Here is an 11419-nt window from a genome sequence, read left to right on the forward strand (position 1 = left end):
AAGGACTATTTGCAACTCATTTCATGCTTAATTAATGGATAGATGCCATAAATGTGACAATGAAATAACAGGTATAAAAATAAACATTTCTTTCATACATTTCTTTCCAAGATATTTATAAGTGTAAAGATTTAAATATCTTCTTTCAAAGGTAATTAATATATAAAAATATATGTTAGTGTATTATACTTTGAGAGTTTATGTGATATACCTTTACATCACTCATGTATACAATGCCTTACTTTGTTTTATAATGTGGCTTGGATAATGATATCGTGATGCAATAATTTCTACATTTCTCCCCCCAAATTTATAATTACTAATTTAGTGCTTTTCATATCACATTTCTTATTAGAGTTAAAACTTCAGACATGATAGAAGGAAAAAGTATTAATTTCAAATTTGTGATGTCAAAAGCTTTTTGAAAATTTTGTTTACCTTTTCATGATCTTTCTTCTCGTCAAACTGATCATTTTCATTTCCAATAGACTAAGTGATAGCCCCTCTTAATATTAAGGTACAAATGTGAGAAGGATTTAGCTTGAAGCCATAGTTTAAATCACAAATGGCTCTTTTGGTTTCTTTGCATGAATTCCACACGAGAGCTCTAACACAGTACACATCCTGGAAAACATAAAATTCATTTTTTAAAATGTGGTTAACCTTTAGGCTTAAAAAAAAAAAAAAGAATCAAAACAAGTAAAAAAGACACAGGCAGGTTAGAGTAACATAGTTTAAAGAGCCCCAGCCCATGAGTTCAGAGATCTGGATTTTGTCCCATGAGTTCCATTAACTAACAGGGTTGCACTAATTGTGCAGCCATGCAGGTTGTGCACTGGAAACTCGGGAGCACCATTCACATGCTCCAGACTTAGATCATGTGAACTGTGCCCCTCAGGGTTGCTGTCATTCACAACCTGGTGGCCCTGGAGCCCACATAACTTTAACCAATCAGTTCCCTGGATTTACTTTCTTCATCTGCAAAGTGAGACAACTGCAACAGATATCGTTCAGGCTTCTCAAGTCATAGACTTACAACCACCTTCTCCATGCATTTTCATTCACTACATTCCTTAGCTCTGCCTATGTTTTCAGAAAACTGCATATGCCATTTGGTGATAAATTGTTAATAATGTTAATGCAACATTTTATCAATCTATTTCACAGAAAGTGAAGTTTTTAGAGGCACATTTTATGAAAATGACGTATAGTAGTAAATGAGCTATAGTATAGTGTTACCGATTATAATAGTTTTTAACTTAAGTGTTCCTAAATTTCATTGGGATTTCATTGTGCATCCCAAGATGCACAATTTTCCCTGACTTAAAAACTAGTCAAGGAGATACTTAGTGGCACAGACATACATAAAAATAGGGAGAGGTAATTACAGTATCTAAAAAATAGCAAGCAGAGATGACAAAGGAAAGAATCATAGGAATAGTACACTATTATTAGTCATTTATTTACATTAAAATTTATCAAACCTACTGGGTTAAGAATGTCCAAAGAAATAGCTTTATTAGCATCCTTTATTGCTTCTCTCATCTGTCCTAAATCAATGTAGAGAAGGTGGAAAGTAAGTATATTTTTCCATAGTCTCTCTTTACATTTCATTGCCAAGGATAAACTGGATAATAAATGCATATAATATTCTGATAAATATTCATTTATATGACATGTGCATAGATGGTTTCAATTTACTGAAAAGTACTGCAGAACACGCTGAAATTCTTACAGATTTATAAAGTGAGAAAAGGTTTTTTAAAATAAAAATGAGCCACTGAAGTAATCTAAATACAGTTGATGGTAGTAAAGGGCCTACCACCTCAAATCAGACCAGGAGGGTTGGCTTTGGACATAGCTTGAATTGGAGATGAAGATAAGCAACGTAAAAGAGCTAGAGAAGAAAATAGAAGATTAATCTGAGAGGAAAACTGGCTTTAATAATTCTTTACTTCTTTGAATAGAAGTCTACTAAAATGCTTTAGAAAGATTTGACAAATCTTGATAAGATGAAATATAATTGTTTCCCCCTCAAACCTTAATATTTTAACTATTTTTATAGACTGGGGATGAAAGTAGAGATTATCAGGGGCTTTTGCCTCCTATGTTAATGTATTAGTTATCTACTGCTGAGTAAAAAATTACTACAATACAAAGACCCAGGCCAGGGCTGGGTTCTGTTCTGGTGGTTCAACTGGGGAAGGATCCATTTCCCCACTCATGTGATTGTTGTAAGCATTCGCTTCCTTGCGGTTATAGGATTCATAGAGGCTGACTTGTTTAAAACTACAAGTGGAGACAGAGAGAAAGTCAGCTAGCAAGACAGATTCTAGTATAACATAACAATCAGTAGAGTGGGATTCCATCACATTTGCTATATTCTACTGGTTAGAATCAAGCTAGTCACAGGTCTTGTAAGAGGAGGTAATTATACCAGGAAACGGAGGTCATAGGGGTCGCCTTAGAGTCTGCCATCAGAGATTGATACCACCCTCTGGCATCAATAATTCACATCTCTTCCACATGAAAAATACATTTTTCTCTTCTTAAGATTCCCAAGAGTCTCATTGCATTATAGCATCAGCTCAAAGTCTAAACTCTCATCATCTAAATTAGGAATTAAGTCCAGGTGCAGATTAGGCTATTAGGTGTAATCTGTTAAGTACAGCTCCTGAGAAACAATTACTCTCCATATTCAGACCTGTGAAACTAAAGTTATCTGTCCAAACATAGCCAACATGCAATGGTGGGATAGGTGCAGGAAAACTGCTATAGACATCCTAATTCATAAAGGGGCAAAATCAAAGGTCAAAAACCATTACTAGTCTACAGGAGTTTAGAAATCAATCCAGCCAGACAAAAGTTGGGAGTTCCTTTATTAATTTTCAAAGGCTGGAAATAATCCTCCATGGCTCTCAGCCTAGTCATCTGTGATCTTGGTTCTGCCCTTCAAATCATCTTTCTTTTTCATAAATGGTAGCATAGGTTTACAGCCAGGTAGTTTTATCAGCCTACTTTCTGACAGAAGAATGTTGGGAGTCCAACAACCTCCTTTCATTTTGTTCTCTCTCTGCCCCTTTCCACCCAAGCTGGAAGTGTTTCTGCTGAAACAATTTTCTCAAAAATTTTGTGGGTCTCTCATGGATTTCAATGGGAGTTCATTCCATTAGACAAAAGCCATACCCACAGATCTTTTCAAGATAATCTTTTTTCTCTCTTTGGCTCCTATTGACATAGTTGAAGAACAACAAACTGCTGGAAACAATTTGCTTACTTCCTGCTATTATACAACAAGAATCCCCCTTCCTCCATTTTCCAATAACAGGCTCACTTCCTTTTGAGTCTTCCAAGAGTCCTTAAAGTCCAGATATCTACTAACAGCTTGTTTGAAGGCGTTTAGGCCTTTTCTATTATAACTCAAAATCTCTCTAGACTACCCAGTGCCTGTTTTCAAAGCCATTCCCACATTTTTAGGTGTTTGTTATAGCAGCATCCCATTTCCAAATACTAAAATCTGTATTTGTCTGCTATTGCTGCATGCCAAATCGCCACAAACTTAGTAGCTTAAAACAACGTACATTTATTATCTCACAGTTTCTGTGGGTCAGTAGTGTGGACATGACTTAGTTGGACCATCTGCTTAGAGTCTCACAGGTTGTTATCAAGGTGGTGAGCACAGCTGCATTCTTATCTGGAGGCTCAACTAGAGAGGGGTTTGCTTCCCTGTTCATGCGGTTCTTGGCAGCATTCAGTTCCTTTTGGCTACAGAATTCATGGCACTTATTTTTTCAAAACCATCAAAGTAAAAGGGGGAGCGAGTCCACTAGCAAGATGGAGTAGTGTAGAATGTAATATTATCATAAGACATCTCATCACCTGTGCCATACTCCACTGGTTAGAATCATATCACAAGTTCTACTTACATTTAAGGGGAGAGGATTCCATGTGAACACCAGGAGGCAGGGATCAGAGGGGCCACCTTGGATCTTTCACTCTTTCCCTGAATTCTCTAATCCTCTTCTCCTTAACTGCTCCCTCACATTCTATTTTCCTAGTGAATGAGAGTATTAGAAATTCCTCAAACATAACACACACCTTCACATTTCTGAACCATTGTACATTCTGCTTCTTCTAACTGGAATGTCTTCAGTCCACTTCTAGCCAGCGGTGCATGCATGTGTTGGTTAAGTTCCTTAACATTCAAGAGTGGAAGTCAGCTCTGCCCTTAACTCAGCTGCCTGTCAAAATATTGGGTTCTACTCTCCCTACACAGGTTCTCTCTACCTCAAGTTCTTAGCAGAAAAAAATAACTTGGTCCCATCTGCTCCAAGAGAGTATCTATGGGAGGCTATAGGAAAGATAATACAGGATCTATGTTCCTCTAATTATATTCAATTTTATTCTTGATTCAGTCAGTATCTTTGGTTCATGGTTCTTGACCTCCAGTGCAGCCCCACCACATTCTTAGTCTGGCCCCCTCCTCCTTAGCTTTAGAACACTTTTCAGAGCTCTGCTTCCAGCTCTAATCTGGGCCACGTCTGTGGACACTCCCCGCTCCCAGCTTTTCCCCTCCTAAAGTTTCCCATGATGAAAACCAGAGTCATCTCTTTGGAGCATCACATTAACTTTATCTGCACTCTACACTATAGGATTTATTAAATCACTCATTCACTCAACAAATGTAACCTCTGTTAGCTGCTTGATATCCAGTGATGGTCTCTGTGCTGAGTGACTGACAATTAGTGAGGGGGACAGATGTAAGCAGATAATGGCCATGTGTTTGTAATGTGCTATCAAAAAAACATGCAAGCAAAGGCATGGAATCATGCAAAGGCCTCCTGGTTTGAGGAAATTAAAACAATTTGCTGTGTCAGAATTAAATGTGAAATGCATAAGGGAGCGTTGGAAAAAACACAGCTAAGAGGTAAATGTGGGTGACCAATTCCCAGCCTTTAATTTTGAAATTAAAAGAAATATGGACCTTTTTAGGCAGCCAGTAAAGAGCCATCAAAGATTTTTTAATATAAAAGTAGAAATTTTTGAAATAGTGTTTGAGGAAGATAACTCTGATAGAAGCCTATCAAAAAGTTAATACAATAGTCCACGTATAGAAATAAACAGGGAATCAACTCAAGAATCATTTTAGAGGTTTAGTTGACAGAAGTTGACAGTTTTTGGATGAAAGAGAGAGAAGCCTTGGAATATCTCTGAAGTGTTTCTCTTAGGTAAATTCCTGGAAGATGGAACCATGAATCAAGATAGGGAACACAAGAAGAGATGCAGACTTGAGGAGAAAGTCTCAGGAACGTGGAATCTTGTATGAAATTGGATACAGCATTACTGTTTGAACTCAAGCTATTTGCACCCTTCTCTGCTCAACCCACAGAAGCAGATTTCTCTCCAAGTCACGTTTTGGGAAATCTAGGAGGTGAAGGATAAAAACTAAGGGAGCTTCATCATCTTCCAAGGGATGAAAGCCTTGGATTTAAGTACATCTCTCCTGGCATACAAAACATGGTTTTCCTAAGTGGTACCTCCCTCAAAAATAGTAGTTCTGTATTTGAACCTCTGTGTTTAAGTTCTGTATTTGAACCTCTGGGTTTATCCTGTGCATATGAAGATGTTGTCCCAATGCACTTTTAAGATGCAGTGCTTTAATCAAGCTGATTGTAACTTATCAATGTATAAAAACATCTTAGTATAGGAAGCACTTGACATTTCAAAATAGCGGCTTTTTGTTAACTACTGCTTATATACAGTGAGTGTAAGGTCTCCAGTGGAAACTTAATGTCATAGAGGAAACAGGTTTGTTAGGTTGAAAATATATCAGCACAATCCAGAGAGAAACAGTGCATTTTACCACATACTGCATGAGAATATGCCATTCTTGAAAACATTGGTGTGTGGAAGAAAGTTTCATATTTACAGCCAACATTACAGTCATACTGGAAATAAATGAAGAATATTATTAATAATCTTTGAATTAACATTTTATTATTAAAGCATTATAACAATAGTGCAGAATATTTGAAAAATCGATGGGGAAATATATAATCCCACTATCCTTAAATAAGTTACAAACAATTTTATATGTTTCCTTTCCATCTTCTCTACATAATTGTATATAGCTATCATAATAGCCTGCATTCTATTTCCTGTACTTATTTTTCACTTAAGATATTAAGGGTATTTCTACATTGCTATGTTACATTCACGATCATTTCTTCTAATTGCACAGTCTTCTAACAAGTAGGTCCACCTTAATTTACCTAGTATGATATTATCGTGGGATATTTTTTCTTCTAATTTTTTTGCTGTTATCGATAATACTGCAATGAACATCTTCCTGAACAAGGTTTTCCCCTTATTTTAGTTTACTCTTACAGGATAAATTCAATAAATTGACTTGCTGGATAAAATACTACAAATCTTGGACTTCCCTGGTGGCGCAGTGGTTAAGAATCGGCCTGCCAATGCAGGGGACACAGGTTCGAGCCCTGGTCCGGGAAGATACAGCAGAGCAACTAAGCTCATGTGCCACAACTACTGAGCCTGTACTCTAGAGCCCGCGAGCCACAGCTACTGAAGCCCACGCGACCAGAGCCGGTGCTCCGCAACAAGAGAAGCCACCGCAATGAGAAGCCCGCGCACCGCAACAAAGAGTAGTCCCCGCTCGCTGCCTCTAGAGAAAAGCCCACACGCAGTAACGAAGACCCAATGCAGCCAAAAATAAATAAATAAATAAATTTTAAAAATAAATAAATAAAGGTCAGAGCCTTGAGAATGTGCTATCCTGTATATTAAAAAAAAAAAAAAATACTACAAATCTTTTCATGGCTCTTGGTTCCTGTTACCACATTGCTTTTCATGACGGTTATATCATTTGTCTTCCCACTTGCAAGGTATAAAAATACCACTTTCATTGTCTCTTCTCAACCATTTCCTTTAACTAATCTGAGTAGAAAAATAACTTGTTCTGCCTTTTAATATTATTCTATGATTACTAGCAACCACAAACATTTTTACTGTTTCCTAAATAGTTCTACTTCTCTTTGGATGAAATTTCGTGTTTGCCAATTATATTGGGGTACAACTTTTTGCTTCCAACTGAATGTACTTTTCATATGTCATCTTTAGCTCTGATTACACACACTAAAATACTTTTCTTTGTCAATTCTTTGGTGGCACAGTTTTTCAGAGCAATTTAATGGTCAGCTAGAATTGCCAAACATAAAAATCCCTCGCAACAAATCTAACCATAATTTTATACTGTAATGGATGAGCACAATTGGTTGTTTTAAATCACCATCCTTATTAATCTTAACAGGTCTCTGCAAAACCACTCCAGGACTTTTGCTATTCCTTTAGGGTTGGCTTATGCCATCATTCCATAAATGTTTCCTATAATAACACTTGCTTTTTAAAAACAACATAAAAATCCAAGAGGTTGTTTTAAAAACTTGTAACATTAGCCACACATTTATATAAATCAATTCACATCCTTAGAGATTATAATTTTTAAAATACATTTAACAGACATAAAAATTACAGTTAACAGTAAATATACTTTCAAAACACAAATGCATCACAGAAAAATTCATGAAAATGAAAAGTAAGCATTTATGTTAGGTTCATTTGCAAGCAAATATTATCTTCAATGTCTGTCCAAGGGTGATCAATACCCATGGGAAACAGCACAACCGCAAAGTGAAATGGGACGATCACAGATTCTAGAGTCAGAAAAACTGATTTCAAATCCTGTTTTGCCAATTAGCAGTAACTGAGTGAACTCAACCTTGTTATTCCACATCTGTTTCTCATCTATAAAATATAATATAACCTTCCTCTCAGTACAGGGAGCTTTGGATACTTTTTTTTTTTTTGGATACTTTTATTTATCCCACATTCTTACAACATTGCTTTAAGGCAGAAATTGTAATTTCCATTTTACATGGGGATCTCTGACTTCTCTATTTAAACAATGACCTCCCCTTACACTCCAGTCTTCCTTTCCCCCATTATCCATCTTCATTGTTCTCCATAGCACAGCTCACCATCTGATATACTATTTATGTTTACTGTCTGCATTTCGCCACTAGGAAGTAATCTCCTTGAGAGCAGGGATTTTGCTTTTTTCACTGCTGTATCTTCAGCGCCTAGAAAAGTGTACTCAATAGATATCTGTTGAATAAACTATGATACCACTCTTAAGCCAGGTTTCTCATATCACTTTTCTCTACTATTTATAATTTCTTTAAAAAATTATTTTATAGGCAAAAATATATTCTAAGTTATGACAAATCTATTTATTTTTCATTTGTTATCTACTCGGTAAATGAGAGAACATTTTTGACTGGGGAAACTTCAGCAATGTGCTTGAAACCCCTCCTACACATATTTAAAACGCTATCTCTTATAAAGTGTCAAATCTATTCTTTCCAATTTATTTTAAATTGAGATTCAACATTAAAATATCAAGACATTAGATTGTGCATTCAATATAATCTTTGGGCATTATGTTGAATCTGTGGTGAAATTCTCCAAGATGGACCTCAAAATCCAAGTCAGCATGAATCTACAGGGCTAAAGAGTTTTCAAATCCAGTGTGCATATTATCCTGTACAAATTTATACATATAAAAAAAGGAAAGCCATTTTTGTCCTATAAATCAATGTGGGAAAAAGAGATACAAAAATAGTTTTTTGTGTGTGTGGTTGACTAGGAATGACAGCTTTGGAAACAGCTGAGTCTGTCTCCTAGCTCTGCCACTTATTAGCTGTGTGACTTTTAATATAGTATTTAATCCCCCGAAGCCTCAGTTTCCATGGTTGTAAATGACAAATGTAAATGACAAGTCTTACCTTGTGAGGCTGTGAGGATGGATCGAGATCAGCAAGGGAAGTAACCAGTACAGTGCCTTACATAATGGAGAAGCTCCATAAATCACCTCCTTCCCTCCATTCCTTTCACAATTAGTCAGTGGAATGATTGCACAGGACTGAGTGTGAATCCACCTTCCTTCTTACCAGCTGCCTGACTTTGGGCTCATTACACTATCACTCTGCTTCCACTAATCCACCTGTATTAAGTTACTGGGGATCCTGCCAATCTCCTAGGTTTCTTGTGTGGACTAAGTGAGATAATTCACATGCCGTGCTTAGCATTCTGCCCCAAACCTGCCAAGTGCTCAGGGAGAAAGTTTATTTTTAGTAGTAATAATAATATAAGTAAATGTAAGTAAAATGACACTGCAGAACAGTCAGAAGAGCCAATTTCTCCCTAAACTTACTCTACTAGACACAAATTTAATGGAAAAGAAAAGAAAAATTCCACTCGTAACGCAAGTCTCTCATTTACTTATTTGAGAGTGATACCATTGTTTTAGGAGATGCAGAAGATACTACGGTTGATGAGATTTGTAACTTTCTTCATTTTCCATATTCTCAACACAGAATACATATGACCTCTACAACTGGAAAAATAGTTACTTAAAACAACAACAGCAACAAAGCCTGAAGCAGCATAAAATATTCAGAAAAATTGTTGATGGTGATGCCTGATACGGACCACATAATGTGCTGTGTTTTCTGGGTTGGAGCATTTCATGTTTTTTACATGATGCCATGTATAGCTGCTGGAAACACATGGCTGTCATCAAATAGCACATTGCACTCCTACAATTTGCACCTTTTTGGAAATTCTAAGCAACAGCCCCCCAGGTTTACCTTTGGTATGGAGGCAATCCTTGAGGCATTTGTTAATTGCTGGATGGCTTTCTTGTGGAGATTCAGGTTCTGGAGAGCAACTGCTAAATGAAAATGACCCTCATAGAGCTGGAAGAGAAAAACAGTGTCAAAATACTCAAGGTTTCTGTGTTTTTGTTTTGTTTTTTGAAGTAGCAAGCTTTTGGCTAAGCTTAAACTATAAAAAAGAAGTTCCTTCTGCCCTTTTACTAATGTCATCCATGATGTTGGGGAAGTTACCTCAGTCTCCCCAGTGCCACTAAAAACAGACCAGTCCAAAGACACATAAACCAAAGTAAGCTCATGAGTCTATGGTGACACGCATCTATAGATCCCTACACAGTACAGCTCCAAACCCTCACTAGTCTAGGAGTTTAGTGGTTTGAAATGGCAGACACATTCTCTTGTAGTACAAACTAGCTTACAGTTCCCTCTTGAAACTCTGACAACACATTTCCTATAGGTTCCTGGATACTGTGAAAGTTTTTGTCTGTCAGTTTACATTCCTAACCATGTAAGAGCAAATCTCCTGGCTTGTGAGTAAACAGATACATTAACAGCCAGAAGGACAGGCAGCAGAGGTAGAAAAATAACAGGGCTGATTCCAGAAGCCTGTCTTCTACCATGATGTGCTAAACTACACAAAATTACACAGAAATTCATTCTTAAAATCTCAACCACTGTTATTTTCAATATTTTCCAATGCTGTAAGTTATGTGCCACAATTTTAAAGTCTTTAAATAGATACCCGTTTCCAGAAAAAGTATGTATTTCATTCTGACACTACTGATTCTAAATACGTTATTATGTCTAAAAGAGGCACTGAGGCAGTCAAAGCATTGAACCAAACAAACCAGACACAGCTCAGTGTTCTGATTCAACAATAAAGTTTTTTTTTTTTTAATATCTTCCTTTGGTCTAGGGTCTCCCTCTGTTATGTGACATTGGTGCAAGTCGAGATACAGTCCGCCCTCTGAAACTGCAGGTTCCACATCCACAGATCTACACTGTATTTACAACTATTTACATAGTATTTACATTGTATTAGGTAATACAAGTAATCTAGAGAAGATTTGAACTATATGGGAGGATGTGCATAGGTTATATGCAAATACTATGTCATTTTATATTAGGGGCAGATTTGAGCATCCAAGGATTTTGGTACTGGTTGGGGAACCAACTCCTGTAGAAACCAAGGAAGGACTGAATACATAAGTCAGAAGAGAGCCTAAGGCTTTTAGCTGATGCTACTGATTGTTCCAAAGCCACGTGGAGACACATCAGAAAGAGGAGGGACCTGGATCTGGCCTCCAGGCTCACCTCAGGGAGCTTCTCAGATGGGAGTCACTCAACCACTCTGTACTTCAATTTCCTGACCAATAAGATGCAGTGAACCAGGACACACTCCTGAGGGCCTTCTCAGTGCTAACATTCTGTGGTTCTCCGACTTTGCTGGTGCCTAAGTTCTGGGCAAGATTTCTGGGGCTTGACCCAGAAACACTCAGAGAAGCAATAATTCACTCTTTCTGTCTGCCGAAAACAAACAATAAAATACCAGAAATGAGACAAAATACAATTTAAAAATGAATAAGACAAAATAAAGTGTAGTTATATCTACTGCTACTTATACTTAGTATTTATAAGTTCGTGGAGGTCACCAAATATGTTTTTTC

At 36.9% G+C, this 11419-nt stretch overlaps 1 long non-coding RNA gene across 2 annotated transcripts; it reads right to left on the reverse strand.

Moving 5' to 3' along the window:
• Positions 1 to 447: 447 nt before the first annotated feature.
• Positions 448 to 11208, reverse strand: LOC118901001. 2 transcript variants are annotated; one of them, XR_005021267.1, is made up of 4 exons: positions 11067 to 11208; positions 9729 to 9836; positions 1489 to 1550; positions 448 to 624 (listed from the first exon to the last, which is right to left on the reverse strand). It is a non-coding gene; the product is annotated as an uncharacterized LOC118901001 (long non-coding RNA). The 2 variants fall into 2 exon arrangements; XR_005021266.1 differs by lacking the exon at positions 11067 to 11208 and having other exon boundaries at positions 9729 to 10089.
• Positions 11209 to 11419: the final 211 nt, after the last annotated feature.

Source organism: Balaenoptera musculus, chromosome 9, assembly GCF_009873245.2.
Source record: "Balaenoptera musculus isolate JJ_BM4_2016_0621 chromosome 9, mBalMus1.pri.v3, whole genome shotgun sequence".
Taxonomy (NCBI): Eukaryota; Metazoa; Chordata; class Mammalia; order Artiodactyla; family Balaenopteridae; genus Balaenoptera; species Balaenoptera musculus.